Raw genomic sequence first — 20,933 nt, forward strand, 5'->3', positions numbered from 1 at the left:
TAGCATACACATTTATCACAATAGATCAAAATATTAGATTAATTCATTGTATAGTAACCTATCTGAAATAGGTCAGAGAGTTGAAATATGGACAATTATATCATAGACCATTACATAGACATCTGTACATATAGTAATCATACAGACCATTTGCCATTGCTCATAGACCCGCACTGCCTCGTACCCCAATGCGCGTTTCGCGTTCTGCTCCGTCGGGGGGTACAGATGCAGTGTCCTCCCTGGATATTTATAGCAAAATTATATGCAGGTCACCTGTGAACCCCATGTTTTTCGGTGCGTGCACACCGTTCATTGCGTGTCATCCTCCCACGGCCGACGTCCCGGAAGTCGGACTGCGCATGTCCGCAACCCGATATCCGATAGGACGCCGGGCGGTGGAGGAGAGGCCAGCAATGACACGGCGCGCACGCGCACCACACGGGGAGTAACCAGCACCATTTTAAGTTAGGGCAAAGTTGCTCATTGTCCCCTTATACAAATAGATAACAAGAATGAAACATTAAATTACATGAAGATCCATTTATTGCAGACAGACGACAGTAGCTTCAGTGGTTTCTTGTGTGATGATTCACATTAAGTCCAAATGCAAGTCTGTTATCTAAGGGGAGCTTGTTCAAGTAAAGATATAATAAGGTACACATTAGAAATACAACAAATCTATTATATGAAATTACCACATTTAGTATAATGGTATATCTTGTCAAATAATATGCATTTAGCCCAGGAAAAACATTTATAATTATTTTCATTGTGGCATAGACACAGGCACAGCAATGTCAGGAGTTAACGCAGAAATGGGGCAAAGCTCACTGAATCATTTAGCCCTTTTGGTTTTATAGTATCGAGGACGGTAATCCATTTTGCCTCCGTTTTGTATAATACATTTTTAACGTCACTGCCCCTTACACCTAAATGGATTTGGTCAATTGCTCTAAATCGTAGAAGACTCCAATTACAATTGTGGGACTCACGAAAGTGTTTGGGGATGTTTTTGAGCTTCGCTATTTGTTCTGTAGTGGTAATTTTCGCAGCATTTTTAATATCACGTAAATGTTCCAGAATTCTCACACGAAACTCTCTAGAAGTTAATCCCACATAAATCAGATTGCAAGGGCATATTGCCCAATAGACAATATCTGTATAGCGGCAGGTAGTCCGATGAAGGATTTTGTTAGTACGTGTATTGGAGGAATTATGAAAGTCAAAGGCTCTGTCTACTTGAGAGCACGCACTGCAAGAGCCACAAGAATAACAGCCCCATTTAGGATTTTTAGAGCCAAAAATAGACCCTTCTGTAGGGGGTGGTATGTAGTGACTTCTAACTAGCATATCATTTAAATTTTGGGATCTTTTTGGGGTTATCAGAGGCTTTGAAGAGATGATATTTTTAAGGATGGGGTCCGACAACAGGACTGGCCAGTATCTATCAAGTATTGTGGACATTTCCCTCCAATGAGCATGGTACAGAGTAATCATTCTTACCTGTTCATCCTTTTTCTTAGGTTTATTTCTCAAAAGGTGATCCCTTGGAGTTGCCGCTGCTCTGGCATAGCCCTGTTGAATAGTATCATTATTGTAGTTACGGACTTTAAATCGTTTTTGTAGTTCCCTAGCCTGATTTTCAAACAAAACATCAGAGGAACATATTCTCCGAGCCCGAAGAAATTGCCCCGTAGGGATAGATTTAATCACTTGGGGGGGGTGAGAGGATTTGGCACTCAAAAGAGAATTGACTGCAGTTTTTTTTCTGTATATATCAGTTTGTATTTTACCATCAATCCCCTTTTTGATTTGTAAATCAAGAAATTAAATTTTATCAGGGCTCAGAGAATATGTCAGTCGTATGTTTCGTTTGTTTTGCTGTTTAGTTCATAAAAAAAACACCGTAATTGGTATTCGTCACCTTGCCAGATCAAAAAAAGATCATCTATGAAGCGGACCCACATGTGGACCGCTCCATCTTCTTTATCAGGGTACTCAATGCCATGTTCCCAATACCCCAGGAAGAGGCACGCATATGAAGGCGCGCATGACGCCCCCATAGCCGTGCCCCTCTCCTGGAGGTATATTCTATCCTTAAAAAGGAAAAAATTATGTGTATGGATATAACGCAACAATTGAAAAAGTAGTTCTATCAATTGACGATCTATGTTGGTCAGCTCCAGGAAAAATTTAACTGCCGTCAGGCCATCCTCATGATTAATTGATGTATAAAGGGACTCAATGTCCGCGGTTGCCATGATTATGTCGTGATCGAGCGTCAAATCCTGGAGTCTGACCAACAGATCTGTTGAGTCCTTAATATATGATGGCAGATTCTGCACAAGTGGCTTAAGATAGTAGTCAAGAAATTTGCATACGGGCTCGCATAGTCCATTTTTACCAGATACTATTGGTCGTCCCGGAGGTTCAATAATATCTTTATGAACCTTCGGGAGGAGATATAGTGTTGGTATAGTAGGATTGGATACAATTAATCTCTCAAAGACAGATTTAGGGATAATGTTTTTCTCCACTGCATTTTCAAGAACATTCATCAGCTCCATGTTGAATTTAAGGGTTGGATTTTTGTCCAGTCTTCGATAGCAGGATAAGTCAGAAAGTTGCCTATGGGCTTTTTTCTCATATTTTATTATGGGCCAAATAACAACGTTGCCACCTTTGTCCGCCCTTTTAATAACAATATCCTTCATTGTCCTGAGTTCTTTCAGGGCTATTCTTTGTTTGTAATTAAGGTTGTCATGAGATCTCTGGCCCGGAAGTGATCTCAAATCCTGTATTACTAATTTAGTAAACAGTTCTAGTGGGGCACAGGCGGACAAAGGGGGGAAGGTTGTAGATTTTTTCCTGATGTATGATGGAAAATTGGGTAAATCTTCCTGCTCTGCTAGAAGTGACTCCAGTACCAATACTTCCTCTCTTTCCTCAGATGTATCACCCTGTAGGAATTCATCTTGTGATCTGGAGAAAAATCTTTTAAGCAATAATTTGCGGCTAAATAGTTGGACATCTTTTATAGCCGTGAAACAATTAAAGTTTGCTACAGGCGAAAATGTCAGCCCCTTAGCAAGTAATTCCAATTGTTCAGTTGAGAAAGTTTTGTCTGAGAGGTTGATTACCTTTAGTTGGTCCTGCTTTATCGTTTCCTCCACGGTGGTCCCTGTTTTTTCTTGTAACGCTTGGATGCAGTATACCGAGTTTCCATCCGCTCTCCCTGTTTTGGATCTGGATCGTCCTCTGACATCTGACGCTTGTCCAAAAAATGGACCACAGATGAACTGTCACTAGATGAAATAGAGTCATGTCTGGACTGAGATCAGGATCTCTGGTTAGAATGTTGGTTGTGATGCCATTTATAAACACGCCCATTTTTATAATCCGATAAGTCCCGATGATATTTCTTCATTTTATATTGTTTAATTTCTGATTCCCATTTATCGAGATCTTTACTACGTTCTCTATCAAGGGCATCCCAGGCCTCCTTAGATAAGGATTTTTTCAAGTCCTTTTGAATGTCATCAATTTCAATTTCTTGATTGTCAAGCTGTTTTTTTATCTAGGCCAATCAGGAGCTCAAGCATAGTGCGTGAGCAGTTTTTACTTGCCTCCTCCGATCGTAATTTAAAATTAGCATCCTCTACGGGAAAAGATGGAAATACCTGAATACGAAGTCCTCTAGGTATAATCTCTTTACTTAGATATTGCTCCAGTGAGACCTCGTTCCACCATGTTCTCGTACGTTTGTATAGTAATTTTTTAAGATTATTTTGTAAATCCTGACATTGCTGTGACGGAGACACTGTCACAGCAATGTCAGGATTTACACTGTAATACTCTAATAGTTCTAAGTAGTATTCTGATAATAATTCTAATATTTAAATATATTATGTAATTGATTAAATTTACAGTAAACATTCATAATTTGCTCATCAGAAGAACAGAATAAATACTTGGATACATTCTCCCTTGAAGCTATAACTTTAGACAGTTTAGAGATTTTATGGGTTTTATTGTCAGTTCTGACTTATGATTTGAACCTGAATGTGAAAAGAAACGTTATTCCTTTAGCAAATTAATGTAGTGGAAAGCAGTTAAGATATCCATTGCTATTGCCTTTGGCTGTTTATTTTCCAATCTATTACTGCTTTACAGGCAATTCGAGTTTAACATTTGAGGAATCTCTGAATTGTATAAGGACAATGCAATTGATTTTCGCATCCCCACATGCAAAGAGAATTATCATATTGTTCTCCTATATATAGATCTCCAAGAGCTAAATAACAACCATTATATTCTAAAATCAACCTGAGCTTCTGATAAAAATTCACCAAAAGAAAGAAAAGTGCTCAAGATTCTAGAAGACTTGAAAAAAATACCTGATTAGGAAATATGGTCTATCTCCAAAATGAAATGCAAATACTTATTTTTTTCACATGATATGCCTAGCAGCTTCCTTCGGGCTTTTCTTTGCTGGCTCAAACACAGTGTTTCTCAACCTGAGTCCCTAAAGGGCTATTCCAGTTTCAACAAACAAATATGGCTCATTATATAATTAAAAATATACTTTTAATTATCCAATTTATGCAAATTTATATTTTAATACACTTTATGTACCAATTCCCCATTGTGTTCAAGATCTCGGCTGGCTTTCATTTTATAGAATCTTTGATTTTTACTTCCAGCAGATATCACGGCAGAGTATGAGCCATTCACCTATGTGTCCTTCGTGTGATCATGAAAAGATTATTTTTTTCATTTAATTAAAACAATGAAGCGCCCTTGAAATAATTTCAACCTTTTAATGACCGGCGATATGCCGTTTCATGGCAGTTATTAAAAGGCCTAAATTCTCAATACTGCTTTTTCACGGCGATGAGAATTAAGTCTATAGTGCCCTGATGGACAAAAATGCAGCGGGTGTCAGCTGTATATGAAAGCTGACACCCTGCAATCCATTGTCAATCGCCACAACAGCATCTAGATGATTAAAAGAAGGAGAGGGCTCCCTATCCCTCAGTGCGAACTGTCATCTCCAATCTCAGTAATGGTAAAATCTATCTTTATTGAAAACTGATGTTATCTTTAGGGCTCGCTCACATTGCCATATATTCCCTCATGAGAGAGAATCGGGCCAATTATGTTAATAACACTCGGCTCAAACTCTATCAGAGTTTGAGTTGAGTGTCAATTTAGTGTGATCTGATTCTTTCGCATGAGAGAATCACAGCACAGGTGTGGAGAAGATGGAGAACTTAATTTCTCCATCTTTTCCATTGTCTTTGTGAGCATACATCGGACTGCACTCTGACGAATTGGCATGAGAAAATAATCTGCACTGCCACATAGTATAATATTGGACTGAGTGCTATCTCATAAAATATGATATACGCCACTGTGAGCGAACCCTTAAATTGAGAATTTTAAAAATGAAAGATCAGTACCTGAGGAAGAATAAGCACTTTTCTCTGATTTTTGTGTGTACTATTGATTTATGGAATAAAAGTTACAATGATGGTTACTACGGTTATGTGTGTTTGTTGTAATATAGTAATGATTTTGTTATTGTGGGTACAAAATCATTTCTTCATATACACTTTTGTCGCTGTGCTTCCTTTTCTGACCGTTGCCTAGAATCCACAGTGGGTACAGAAAGTATTCAGACCCCTTTAAATTTTTCACTCTTTGTTTCATTTGGTAAATTCTAAAAAGTTAATTTTTTTTATCATTAATGTACACTCTGCACCCCATCTTGGCTGAAAAAAAAACAGAAATGTAGAAATTTTTGCAAATTTATTAAAAAAGAAAAACTGAAATATCACATGGTCATAAGAATTCAGACCCTTTGCTCAGACACTCATATTTAAGTCATATGCTGTCCATTTCCTTGTGATCCTCCTTGAGATGGTTCTACTCCTTCATTGGAGTCCAGCTGCGTTTAATTAAACTGATAGGACTTGATTTGGAAAGGCAGACACATGTCTATATAAGACCTCACAGCTTACACTGCATGTCAGACCAAATGAGAATCATGAGCTCAAAGGAACTGCCCAAGGAGCTCGAGACAGAATTGTGGCAAGTACTCGGTACTCGCCAGAGCATCTCAGTACTCGAGATGCTCGGAGCTCGCCGAGTACTTGCGAGATGCTCGGACTTATGCTCGGGTCCCCTCCCTGCATGTTTGCAATCAACGTGCAGGGAATGCTTGCCACTCATTGTAATGCCGCAGCCATGGTGGTTGTGGCATTACAGTGATTGGCTGGCCGCACAGCGTCATCAGGTTTATATCAGACCTGGCACCGCCATGCTCGTCACAGTCACTCCGGAATTAGGCAGAGTAGGGAGAGGAGCTGATGCGTCAGGGAGAGATTTGCTTGGGTATTAGGGAGAAAAACCGTACATTACACATATCCATCTTAACAAACAGGCCTTCTGAGGTCTAATCCATCTGCAGAGATATCAGGCAGACAGGGTATATAGGAAGGCAGTGTATATAGCAGACTGCAGTGCATATAGCACAAGAGGCTCCATTCCAATTCCGCCTTCTGCTGCTGTTAGATATTTCTATACAAAGGCCTAGGTCTCAGGGGCCAGGAATACTTTTTTTTGTATTTTAATCCTCATTATTTGCATAAAAAGCAATCCAGAGAACACCGTTTTTCTGCACCATTTGCTTGTTAGCACTGCAGAATACAACCAGGTCCTTTCCATATTACAGCGCTAGAAATCCAGCTATTTAAATCTGTGTTTTCTCCGTCACACAGATTACATACACGTTTTCAGAAAATACTGCCACTTTTGGCCTCCATTCTAATTTTTTTTCACTCTGTCACCAACGTTTTTGACACCGGTTTGCTGTTCAAACTAGTTACCTACAGGCCAGGTATTTAGAACTCTGTTTTCTCCATCACACGGATCACATATACGTTGTCAGAAAATACTGCCATTTCTGGCCTCCATTAAAAATTTCTTTCAGTGTGTCAGTGAAGCAATTCACACCAGTTTGCTGTTCAAACTAGTTACCTACGTTACCTACAGGCCAGGTATTTAAAACTTTGTTTTCTCCGTCACATGGATCACCTATAAGTTTGCTCCAAACTCAGTCATTTGTAGTGAGCGTGGAAGATATTTTCCTCCATTTAAAATGGGCAAGGCACGTGGCAAGGGACGGGGAACTGGACGTGATGGTGATGGTGCATCCAGAGGCAGAGGACAAGGCCGTGGGCAAGCTGAAATTGTGCCACAACAAACACCCACATCTTCTCGCCCCGACCTTCCTGTCCCAATTCCTATGGGACCGCAGCACACCACTATTGAACCCAGAGCAGTGTCAAAAGGTTGTTGGTTGAATAGCGGATAATGCTTTCAGTCACTTAGCCACCACCACCACCCTGTCATCCACACGGTCAAGTCTCAGTAGCCGTGAGTCTGGACCGCATATTCCTCACACTGATCCTCCTTCCTCCAACCATGCCGAGACCTCGGAGACAACTGATCCCACACTTGGACGCTCTGAAGAGCTGTTCACTTTTCCAGTTATAGATTCAGGCCTCTCGCCCGGTCCACTTGAAGCGGGGCAAGAGGAGAACGCATGTAGCGATGCCCAAATATTTGAGCAGCCACGGTCACATGAAGGCGATGGTGGGAAAGTGTCACAAGAGGTGGACGATGATGAGATACAATTGTCAGAAAGTCAGGAGGAGGACCAGGTTGCGGAAGTGAAAGACGAGGTGGTGGATGATATAGTGACTGACCCAACCTGGCAGGAGGACATGCAGAGCGAGGAGAGCAGCACACAAAAGGAGGGAGGCAGAGCACCCCAACAGGCAGGAAGAAGCAGTGTGGTGGCCGCAGACAGAAGGAAGGCAAACGTTTCCCGTAACACCAACACGAAGGAAGTTGCCAGTACAACTATTAGGTCTTCCCGAGTCTGGTTGTTTTTTAAAGACTCTGCCAATAACCCCAAAAAGGCCATTTGCAGCACCTGCCAGGCCAGCATTAGTAGGGTTGGCAAAATGACCAGCCTGACCACCACCAGCATGATCAGGCACATGGCAGCAAAGCACCCGACTTTGTGGGCCGAACCCCAGGGTCCAGGAACAATGTCTGCTGGTGGCACCATTGCTTCTTCCGCTGTCGTGCATGCAAGCCAATCCCCTGTCCATGGTGCATGCGAAGATGCCTCCTGCCCTGCAGCTGTCGTTGCACACTCTCAAGTAGCAGCATCAGGATGCACATCCACGTCATTGTCCCAGCGCAGCGTTCAGTTGTCCATACCCCAGTCAATGCAAGCGCAAATACGCAGCCAACGCCCCACAGGCCACACTGCTAAATTCTCACATTTCACGACAGCTTGCGTTTGAAATGTTGACTTTTAAGCTCGTGGAGACGGAAGCATTCCGCAAATTGATGGCGGCGGCCGTCCCTCAGTACTCGGTTCCCAGCCGCCACTATTTCTCCCGGTGTGGTGTGCCGTCCTTGCATTACACAAGCACGTGTCCCACGTGCCCCCATGGTCTACAGCTCCTGCACCTCATCCTCCTCCTCTTCAGCCTCCATCTCCAAAATGACCACATCAGTCACAAGCCGGTAGCACTGAAGCACTGCCTCGGCCAAGCGGCAACAGGTTGTACTGAAGCTAATATGCTTAGGTGACAAACCGCACAATGCTGAAGAGTTCTGGACAGCTCTGAAAGAGCAGGCAGATCTGTGGCTCACACCTCTCAACCTACAGCCAGGCATGGTCGGGTTTGACAATGGCCGGAACCTGGTGGCGGCTCTGAGGCGAGGCGAGCTCACACACGTACCATGTGCTTAACCTCGTGGTTCAGCGGTTTCTCAAATCTTACCTGGAGCTGCCGGATCTGCTTGTTAAAGTACACCGCCTGTGTGGCTATTTTAGAAAGTCACCTACAGCTTCCGCCGCCCTTGCTGTGTTTCAGCAGCGTTTGCAGCTTCCGGCTCACAGACTGGTGTGTGATGTCCTCACGCGTTGGAAGTCTACACTGCAGATGTTGGGAAGGATTTGTGAGCAGAAGAGGGCAGTTGTTAAGTACCAGCATCAACAAGGCCGTCTGTATTCAGTTCAGACTGCACACATAAGACCTCGGGAGTGGACATGGATGTCAGACATATGTACCATCCTCCAAAACTTTGAGGACTCCACCAAGATGGTGAACGGCGATGACTCCATAATTAGCATTACCATACCACTTCTCTGTCTTCTGAAACGCTCTCTGCTCACAATCAAAGTGGATGCATTGCAGGCGGAGCACGATGAGATGGAGCAAGGAACCATACAGGGTGATTACACACAGCCCAGCCTCATCTTATCCCAACGTGGATTGGGTGACAATGAGGAAGAGGAGGAGGAGGAGGATGGACATGAGCTAGTTTCATGCGCTATAGACGGTACTACCTGCACAGCTGTCATACCGTCTGTTCAGCGTGAATGGCCAGAGGACAGAGAGCATGGTCAGTCATCCTCTAGGTGAGGACACGGAAGTCTTGCCTCTTGGTAGTCTGGCACGCATGGCTGAGTTTATGTTGCGCTGCCTTTCCATGACCATCGTGTTCTCAAAATTTTTGGGTAACAGTCATTACTCGTTGGTGACACTTCTAGACCCACGCTACAAGGAGAACTTTATATCTCTTATTCCTGAGGCGGACAGGTCTACAAAAATGGTGCAGTACCAGAAGGCCCTTGTTGTGGAACTATTAAAAAAATTCCCATCTGAAAACGCTGGCGGCAGAGGTCACAGTTCATTGGACAACCAGGGAGTTCAGGCAAGAGAGACACAACTTATATCCAGCAGAGGCAGGGGAACATTGTCAAAGTTCTCGGAGAATTTTCTGAGCCCCTCCCATCGCACAGGCCCTGAGGCGTGGGGTACTATCACAAGGAGTGCAAAGATTGGGAAGATGCTGAGGGAGTACCTTGCCGACCGTACCAACGTCCTCCGTGATTCCTCTGTGCCTTATAATTATAGGGTATCCAAGCTGGATACGTGGAATGAACTGGCTCTCTATGCCTTGGAGGTCCTGGCCTGCCCTGCCACCAGCGTTTTATCAGAGCGGGTTTTTAGTGCCACTGGTGGAAGTATAACTGATAAGCTCATTCGCCTGTCAACTGAAAATGCTGACAGGCTGACTCCTATAAAAATGAACAAGGGCTAGATCGGTCCAGACTTCTCAACACCATCGAATGATAGTAGCGTAACATAAACTCAAATCCAGTGTCTTTTCTTGGGAGGTGTATTCCCATGCTCCTATTCACACCCAGACATGGGTATATGCTTCCTGATTTTGGCTAATTGCTCTTGTCCTCCTCCTTCTCCTCATCCTCCACCACCATATCACCAGGGTGACCGTGGTCCGTGATGCAACACCCACATAATTTTTTTAAAGGGTGTTTATGATGGCCGTAAAAAATGTTTTTTATACTGTATGTTCATGTATACCCCCAGGGGTAAATGTTTGTCAGCCCATACACATAGTGCATCGGCATTACAAGTATAGGAGGCCCGCTCCTTTCTAATGGGAACATTTTTTTATGAGGCCCTCTACATCTCTTCCAAGGGGCATTGGAGTGCCTCCAAATTGTTGGCAACCCTTGCATTCACTGCATAGGCAAACACAATGGGAGACCTACTTCCTAATAATGGGAATGTTGTTTTCAGGAGGCCCTCCTCTAAGTCTCTTCAAAGGGGTATTGGGATGCATCCAAATTTTCTAAGTGTTATTGGGGTGCGTCCAAATTTTGGGCAGCCCTGGCACTCACTGCATACGCAATAACAGTATAGGAGACCCACTCTTTAGTAATGGGAACAATAAAACATAGGCGGCTGATGGCTCTCTAAGAATAGTGAGGGCTGACTGCTGGCCATTTAAGAATAGTAAAGGCCGCCTGATGGCCCTATAAAAATTGGCTTTGAGACTCACAGAGTACCCCCTTCATAAATGAAACATGATGTGTCTGATGATATCTCACACACCACATGGCCAGATAAGGTTGTAAAATGATAAAATGACATTTCCTGGTGAATGCATTTGTCATGTTTGAAAGCAATGCAAAAGTGAAAAAAACGCATCAAAAACGCTACGTGTGAACATAGCCCAAGGTGTGGAGGAGCATTTTTGGTTTTGGTTATTTATTTTGCTTTATATACAAGTCATTATCCTGGAAAGGATGTTCCTTAACATATTTCCCAGGAAGTTCCATTTTGGCTTTGTTTTGGTATGTTTTATTGTGATTCCGTAAAAGTGGTATAATACCTCTGACAACGTTGTTGACAGAAGTGACCTGGGAGTCACAAATGCTACCAGGGGTCTTCCCCATGTTCCCATCGACTTGGGCAATTTTTAGGCCCTCTGCAGACCGCCGAGGGGAGCCACCGGAAAAATGCTCGAGTTTCCCATAGACTTACCTTGGGCTTGTTGCTCAGGTCGAGCACCCGAGTATTCCAATGTGCTCAACCCGAGCATCGAGCACCCGAGCACTTTAGTTCTCACTCATCACTACTTTCTAGACCTGGCTGTCCAGCCAACCTGAGCAATCATGGGAGAAGGACCTTGGTAAGAGAGGTACTGTGGCTGAGCTCCAGAGATGCAGTAGGGAGATGGGAGAAAGTTCCACAAAGTCAACTATCACTGCAGCCCTTCACCAGTCGGGCCTTCATGGCAAAGTGACCCGATGGAAGTCTCTACTCAGTGTAAGACATATGAAAGCCCACATAGAGTTTGCTCAAAATCACATGAAGGACTCCCAGACTATGAGAAATAAGATTCTGTGGTCTGATGCGACGAAGATAGAACTTTTTGGTGATAATTTTAAGCGGTATGTGTGGAGAAAACCAGGCATTGCTCATCACCTGCCCAATACAATCCCAACAGTGAAACATGGTGGTGGCAGCATCATGCTATGGGGGTGTTTTTCGGCTGCAGGGACAGGGCGACTGGTTGCAGTTGAAGGAAACATGAATGCGGCAAGTACAGAGATATCCTGGAGGAAAACCTCTTCCAGAGTACTCTGGACCTCAGACTAGGCCGAAGATTCACCTTCCAACAAGACAATGACCCTAAGCACATAGCTAAAATAATAAAGGAGTGGCTTCAGAACAACTCTGTGACCATTCTTGACTGGTCCAGCCAAAGCCCTGACCTATACCCAATTGAGAATCTCTGGAGAGACCTGAAAATGGCTGTCCACCAACGTTCACCATCCAACCTGATGGAACTGGAGAGGATCTGCAAGGAAGAATGGCAGAGGATGCCCAAATCCAGGTGTGAAAAACTTGTTGCATCATTCCCAAGAAGACTCATGGCTGTACTAGCTCAAAAGGGTGCTTCTATTTCAGTTTTTCTTTTTTAATAAATTTGCAAACATTTTATTAAACTGTACTAATCAAAACTGCCATAACAGGTGACCAAGACCAGATGGTAAAGTTGGGGAAATCACAAAAATAAATGTGTTTCACATACTGCTGTACATGCTTTTTTTCACTAAAAATGCAGCAAAGCCTGATACCTGTGGGTTTTTTTTCAGCGTTTTTCAGCATTTTTTGCACCACCCATTGCTTTCAATGGTGAAAAATGCTGAAAGAAGTGACATGCTGCATTCTGCAAAACCCAAGGTTTTGCACAAAATACTGAGGACAAAAAAAAAACAAGCTGTGTGCATATGATTTCTGAAATCTCAATAACTTTGCTGGACTGTAAAAGGCAGGTGAAAATTTGCAAAAAAAATGCATTTAAACAGCGATGAAAAAAAGCAACGAATGAACATAGTCTAAGGTCTCAAACAATGTCTACACAAAACAATCAGAAGGCTTTTGCACGATATTGGGCTAAGAGCAAGACATCCAGCTACAGTGTTTTATTGACCCACTACTTTCAAAGGGAGTGAGGGTACAGAGGCTGAGAGGAGGCGGGAGGCGTGTTTTAAAGGATATGATAGGCAGGTTGTTTTTAAGGAAGCTGAACTTCTAGCTGCCATGTGAAGGGGCTCAAGTTCAGGCAGAAAACACTTGAAGAAGATTTTTTTAATAAATGTGTAGATATGTGCATGTAGTGTAGTGTGTGTTAATATACTCACCTACTGCTGCTCTCTCCGGTTTCCAGCACCATTCTGCTTCACTTCCCAGTGATGTCACCACTCTGGGTCATGGCTCATGCTGCGCTCTGTGTGAGCTGGACGAATCTGCATAGGGTTATATTGTAAGGTCACAGCCCCACTATCAGTATTTGGTCAGCATTCGATCAGTATTTTTTCTCAGGAGTGGGAGCCCAAACCAGGAGTGGGTGATAAATGCAGAATTGATTGGTGACTTGCTTCTATTATACCCTTTCTTTGATTGTTCCTCACCTGGTTTTGGTTCTCACTATTGAGAAAAAATACTGACCAAATACTGATAGTGGGGCCGTGGCCTAAAAGAGACTCCTGGCTCACAGATAGACCATAGAGTGAACCAGACGGTCTGAAGTGCAGTGACGTCACTGAGAAGAGGAGCAGGACAGCGCTGGATCTTGGATATGGCAGCGGTAGGCGAGTATATTAACCCAAACACACTATAATACATGAACATATACACAGATTTAATAAAAAAAAAATTTTTGGAGGGGGGATTCGTTAAGTTGCTGTCTTGCTGCCCCTTTAACATGCTGCAATTATTCACCTGAGGAGAGATGCTCAACCCATCTCATGGCAGATGCGGCCTGCGTGGTATGAGTGAGTTCTTATGCACATCATACAAAGCAATGGTTCATAGTGTTCAATATACTGATGGTATACTGTATATAATGGGCCTCAGTTATCATAAGTGTCTAAAAGGAAATCCAGCTTTGTTGCCCATAGCAGCCAATCAAAATGCATGTTTCATTTCATAGACTGCTGTGATAAAATGCAAGCTATGATGTGATTAGTTACTTTGGTGCTTTTTAGCCACTTTTGATAAATCTGCCCTAATGTATTTTTTGATACAGACACATTATGTAATAGAGCTGAAACACAGAAATCGTAAAAGATGAAATTTGTATGCCTTTTTGCATGAGTGTTATTGCATACTGATGTAAAATGGAACAGTAATTATTCTAATAACACAGAACCTCTGCCAGGAACGCGAAAGTGAAATACAAATTCAACAAGCTCTCATTATTTCCAAACCTCATGTGAATACTGCTATTGTTATCCTTTCCCATTGACTAAGCATTCATTGTTGATACATGCACTGAAAGTTGACAAAATTATACAGTTTTTATGGAATGAAAAACCTAAATCGAAATATTTTGAAAATCATAATTGTGATCCACACCTTAAATAATGCTATAAATACACGCTGTGTAGCTGTAGAGCAAGTTCTATTAGATCTAATCAAACTGTAGTACTGCCTGTACTCTACATCGCGACATCTGATTGACCAATGTTATTTTCTATTAGAAGAGAAAATTATCTGTTAAAAAAACACTAGCCTTTTACATGCTAATCTATGCAAATTAAGCACTGTGCCCTCCTACTTAAATCAATAATGTGCTTTCGGACATTATAGGATGGACTCTTGATTCGGTTGTGTCCCTTCTCTTTTTTTTAAAGTTTTTGAAAAGTATTCATCTATGTGAGCACTTTTTATTTTTTTGAGGGGAGACTTTCAATGCTGCATTCACAAAAGATTCACAAAAGTTGGAGCGGTTTCACTATACAAATTAATAGCACTGTTCTACAAAAATTAGAACTTTTTTTATAATAGAGACTTGATTAACTTATTTTTAAAGATGAGCGGATCGATCCGCGGACGAGTGAGTTTGAGTCGAATTTCTCGAAATTTGCGGTTCCACGCAAATTCAAACACTTTGAGATTTTTTCCCACCGGTTTTATTTTTTGCCTTTTTCATGTTACCGAGCATCACCACAAAGAATATCAAGTAAGGCATATTTATTGGTCCCCAGATCAGACGACTGCAAAAGGATGAGGAATTTGAGAGTTGGATGAAGGACAGTGAAAAACAAAGCATGGAAGGCTTTCAATATTGGGTCAAATAGTTTATCAGGGGCAAAAATCTCTATTAGCATATGAGAAAATGGGCTCTAGAATGTCCCTGAAACTGCATTTCCTCTATTCCAATTTAGATGTCTACCCTTGAATTGTGGTGCACGCAGTGATGAACATGGGGAACATTTTCATCAGGATATCGCAGTCAGTGAGAAGCATTAAAGGTAAATGGTGCCCTGCAAGAGATGCTCCAAAAACCGAATACAAGAGACAAACAACAAGACATCGTATTTGAAGCGTGTATGTGCGTTTTCTTTCTAATAAAAGAAAATCTCATTAATCTCAGCGTTCTTTTCTTTCTTTCCTCTGTAACTTCCAAATATGAACCAATCTTGCATTTTCAATGTCATTTTCATGATCAGCATCCAGCAATTCAGGAAGATTAGTTAGTCATGTCTCCAATTCAAAATCTGTGTTGAATAATGTCATTATTTCTGAGATACATGCTTACAATTACAGAAAACAAACTTGTCACTGAGGAGCGTGGAGACCCAAACACAAGCTGCGGGTCTCTGTTGTGAAGGAACAATACACATAACACACTATGAGTCAAGATTGAAAAAAAAGCTTATTCATTGTATTAAGAAAAGCTCATTTTATACTTTATTATTTATTTATCATGCGTAGCTCGTTTAGAGCCATCATATTCCACAGTGCTTTACAACCATTACCATCTCTGTCCCTATATGGGCTCACAATCTAAATTCCCTATCAGTATGTCTTTAGAGTTTGGGAATTTGAGTGTTAAAGGGAATCTGTGCCAAACACTAATCGACTACAGATAAAGGGGTAATCTGCAGATTAATAGTGATACAATCCTATCAGGCCACCATCCTGAAAATTTTATTCCTCATAGGATCCACCAACTTTCAAAGAGGCACACATGGAGTACCTACAGTCAACACTCACACTATTGTGAGAAGCTGTAAGAACGTCCCAGCATTTGGATTGACAGCTCGCTCTGCACCAAGGCGCTGCAAAGCAAGCTGTCAAAGTGCTGGTTGTGATTAGTGTTGAGCCACCCCCGTAGTGTTCGAGTTCGGTTCGGTTCGTCGAACACCCGTGTGTTCGCCGAACTGTTCGTCGAACTGTTCGTCGAACACCTTCGAACACCGTTAAAACCAATGGCAGGCAAACAAAAACACATAGAAACACATAGAAAACACCTTCAAAGGTGTCCAAAAGCTGACAAACTGCTCAGAAGACATAACTAACACATGGAAAAGTGACAAGTACATATAGTCATGCGAAAATAAAAGAGGTGGAGGAGTAAAAGGAGGGGGAGACACAGATATAGGCATGTCATGCCCTTCTAAAATCCAAAAAGTGAGAAGCCGACACGGCCAGTCCGCTCCTGCCCGTGCCACCTCCGTGTCGCCGGGTTTGTGCCAGAGCCGCGGTGAACCCTGACGGCCAGCCCCCCTCTCCCAATACTGGTGCCTGTCCGCTGGTGGGTCGAGCGAGCCCCCCTGTGGTGGAGGCAGCTCTAAGCTTTTTAATTTAAATTGTCTCTCTAATTTGAATGAATACACTTTAAATCCATTTACAAGGATCTATTGGAGGGCAAGTCTCATGCCAGTAGCCGCGGTAATTCCAGCTCCAGTAGCGTCCACTAAAGCTGCTGCAGTTAAAAAGCTTTTATAAGGATCGAGCTCGGCTGTCCACCGCAAGGCATCCTACTGCCAGTCCCAGCCCCTATGCCTTGGGGTGCCTCCTGATGCTCTTCACTAAGTATCCCATGGTCCCGAAGCATTTCCTTTGAAAAAATTAAGTGTCTAAACTACAGGTGGTGCAGCTTGCTTAACAGCCGGGATAATCCGCTCACTAGCAGACACTGCTACTAGGCACAAAGTATTTCCTGGGCTAGATGCAGTTAAAAATTTGTAATTAGATACTCTCGTTGGATGCTGAGAAAGCATTCCATAGAGTCTCCTGGCACGCCATATATGATTCTCTTAAAAAGCTTGGGGTAGGGGTCTAGGGGACCCTTTTATAGCCAAAATCACGGCCCTGTATCGCAATACGTCACCTAGGCTGAAGATAAATGGAACTGTAGCACCCTGAGGGCTCGGTTGCTACAGACGTATTGCACCTCACCCAGAGGTGTGATATCTCACTCTCAGGTAAGGATGGAGTGTGGATCAGGACCCGACACCTGCATGCATTACACCACATTGCCGTGGGGCAGGGCGACCAATATGCCCCTGAGATGGGCACGACAGTCCCTGTCCCTGGCTGGAGTGGGGGGAGGGAACACTGAGGAAGGGGAACCCTGTAGTGCAGGAGCAGGGAGGAAGCAGTTCCTGGGTGCATTGAGAAGGGAGTATAAAAGGTGGGCACCATCTTAGTTCAGTGCAGAGAAGTCTGAGCAGAAGTGGCAGGGAGCAGGGGCTCTGCATGAGCTCTGCTCCGGAGGCGGGCCTAGTAACAGAGGCCCAGGCCTGGAAGAGGGAGAAGGAAGGAAGAGGAGCGGAGAAGGCTCCAGGAACGAGGAATGAAGGGATCCCAGGGGTGCGGACGGGCGAGTCGCCACCGCACGCCCGAATCCACCTGCGTGGAGGGGTCAGGCCAAAGGGGGAGACCGGTCCTCGAACTAGTGGAGGCAGGAAACGACCCTCAGCTAGAAACCGGAGGCTCTGACATTTTATGTGGCGCAGCCCCTCGCTACACCCGCTAGGAAGGCACCACATAGGGTCAGGGAAACTGGCGCCAAGTTTACCAAGAGGAGGCCCGAGGCAGCCGGACAGAAGTGTTGGTAAGAAAGGCCAGACAAAGGACACACAAAGGGGGTCCTGTGAAGTGCTCCAAAGTTATCTGGGAGTTGTCTGAGCCCCTCACCTGGTGAGCACAGTACGACGTGGGCAGCCGTTACCTGCAGACGTGGTCTGGATAATAAGAACTGTGAGTAAAGGCCCTGAACTGCATCACTGACTCCGTGTCGTTACTGCTGCTGCCCTGCACCATCACCCCCATCCTCCGCATACACTGCCCTGAGGCTATACTCCTCCCGTGGGGAGTTATGCTACGCTCTGCTGCACCCACAACACCAGCCTCAGTGGTCTGCCCTGTAGCGGCGGTTCACTCTGACCGCAATCCACGGGTGGCGTAGTCGGACATTTAAACATGAAAACCACATAAATAGTTCCGCCACTGGTTTGACCGCCCTGAGCCACGGAACTGGGTCGCCGCCACGAAGACTACAACCACCAGCATCCACCAAAAAGGGTCCGGCTCCGGGTGTCCCAAGGCCCAGGGGGTGCGTCAGAACATTTTCATCACCTTTCACAATCACCAATGGGACAAGGCAGTGATGTCCTCTGTCCCCTCTCTTATACATCCTAGTGACGGAGCACCTGCTCTCATCAATTCGCCATAACCCCAATATTAGGTGGATTGAGGTGGGAGGCACCGAGTACAAGTGCTCTCTATTTGCTGATGATGTCCTAGTATATATCACTCAATCACATATATCCATCCATGCTGTTATGGCTGAAATAGATCACTTTGTTACATGGTAAAATTTTAAAATCAATGCAGCGAAGTCTGAGGCCCTCGATGTCTCCCTCCCCAAATCCATATAGGATTCCATCCAGTCCAACTTTCCCTTTGCCTGGCCCTCACAGGGTATCAAATACTTAGGAATTCCTATTCATAGAGACCTCTCCCATCTATGTTATCTTAATTTTGGGCCCTTTATTGAACAACTCCATACAGACCACGGTTGGCAAGTTAGAACTGTAAGATTCACTACGTGAACCACTGGTGTTTTGTGGAAAAGCACATGTACACTGCGTTCCAAATTATTATACAAAAAGTGTTTAGGAGTGATAAGGGAAGAATTTGTTTGTTTGTCAGTTAAACTCATTGATGGTGATGTGTGTCAGGGCTCTTTATATCACTGTAAGCAATTGCAGACACCTGTGCTAATTAGTTTGGCAGGTGTGTCCAATGAAAGGCAAGACTACTTAAGAAGGCTGTCTCACATTATTAAGCAGCCTACATTTTCTGCCAAAATGGGAAAGAAAAAGGATGTGTCGGCTGCTGAGAAGCAACAAATTGTGGAGTGTTTAGGTCAAGGCATGACTACAATCAACATTGTGCGATGATCAGGATGAAGTGTCTTGGCAATCAAGAAGTATGTAGCTGATTCACAGTACACACGTGTGCGTGCTGATAAGGGCAAATTGAGGACTCTTTCCTACAGGCAATTACGTCAGGTTGAAAGAGCAGCGGCAAAAAAGCCTTGTCATAGCAGCAGACAAGTTTTTGAAGCTGCTTGTGCCTCCAACGTCCCCCGAACAACAAGATGCAGGGTCCTTCAGAGGTTTGCAGCTGTGCATGCGCCATCCTGTCGACCTCCTCTATCCACTTCACACAAGCAGAAACGGCTCCAGTGGGCCAAACATTACATGAAGACTGATTTCAAAACTGTTTTGTTCACGGATGAGTGCCGTGCAGCGCTCGATGGTCCAGATGGATGGAGTGGAGGATGGCTGGTTGATGGACACCCCACGCAAACACGGCTACAGCGCCAACAAGGAGGAGGTGGAGTAATGTTTTGGGCTGGAATCATGGGGAGAGAGATTGTCGGCCCCTTTAGGATCCCTGAAGGCGCTAAAGATGAACTCCATAATGTATGTGGATTTTCTCAAACAGCACTTCCTGCCATGGTTCAAGAAGAAGAACCGTGTATTTCACAGCAAGATCATTTTTCTGCATGATAATGCACCATCTCATGCTGCACATAAAACATCTGCATCTCTGGCTGATATGGGCATAAAAGGGGACAAACTTATGGTGTGACCCCCATGCTCCCCTGACCTCTACCCCATTCAGAACCTTTGGAGCATCATTAAAAGGAGTGTCTATGATGGCGGGAGGCAGTTCACATCTAAGCAACAGCTCTGGGAGGGTATTCTGTCCTCATGCAAAACAATTGAAGCAGAAACCATCCAAAACCTGACAAATTCAATGGACGAGAGAGTTCAGAAGCTCCTTTCGAACAAGGGGTCCTATGTGAAAATGTAACATCACCTAGAATAAAGTTTTGAGTTGAAAACTGTTTGATTTCAGTTTCTAACAACCTGCTAATGCTTATAATTTCAAAAATGACCATTTTTTTGGTCTTTATTAAAATGAAAAGGTTGATCGAAAAGTTTGGGGGATCTAAGAGTGTGGCAACCCAGTAGTCATGATTACTTCGAATTCTGACAATATGAGGGTCATGCTGCAGGTAGTGCAGCAAGAAGGCACTTATGTGCCTTGCGCATCTCGGAGCCCCAAAATTATTTTCCGGGCTAGATGCAGCTAAAAATTATTTTTAATTTTAAATCTGGTGAAGCTTTAGTATAGATGGCCTAATAGGATCAGTGCTGCACACTGCTACAAAGCCCAAATTATTTTCCAGTCAAGATACAGATAAACATGATTAGTAATTTGAAAGCTTAAAACGGTTGGTAGGGTGATTTTAACCAATCATCAAGCTTTTACTCTCCCCAGGATGACACAGGGGTAGAAAAGTCGTTTCGGATCCATGATTTGTTCATCTTTATGAACTTGATTCTGTCTACATTATCAGTGGAGAGCCGCGTGCGCTTATCTGTCAGCACACCACCAGCAGCGCTGAACACACGTTCAGACAGAACGCTGGCTGCGGGGCATGACAAGATCTCCAAGGCGTAAGTGGCTAGCTCCGGCCATTTATCCAGATTGGAAGCCCAAAAAGAGCAAGGGTCCAGTGACACAGTCGTGGCTTCAATGTTTACTTGGAGATACTCCTGTACCATCGTCTCTAGGCGTTGACTATGTGTCAGACTTCTTGTCTCCTGTGGCCTTGCAAAGGATGGGCTAAAAAAGTGGTGAAATGATTCC

The 20,933-nt window shown here is 43.7% G+C and overlaps 1 long non-coding RNA gene across 1 annotated transcript in view; it reads right to left on the bottom strand.

Annotated features, from left to right (window-relative positions):
• The window catches only part of LOC141271288 (uncharacterized), a 53,362-nt gene that overhangs the window by 13,284 nt on the left and 19,145 nt on the right, over positions 1–20,933 (bottom strand). The window contains exon 2 of the long non-coding RNA XR_012321882.1: positions 1,504–1,575. This is a non-coding gene — a long non-coding RNA (uncharacterized lncRNA). The remainder of the gene's footprint in view (positions 1–1,503; positions 1,576–20,933) is intronic.

This window comes from Phyllobates terribilis, unplaced genomic scaffold, assembly GCF_046119375.1.
Source record: "Phyllobates terribilis strain yellow unplaced genomic scaffold, ASM4611937v1 Scaffold_5__5_contigs__length_657084704, whole genome shotgun sequence".
Classification (NCBI taxonomy): domain Eukaryota; kingdom Metazoa; phylum Chordata; class Amphibia; order Anura; family Dendrobatidae; genus Phyllobates; species Phyllobates terribilis.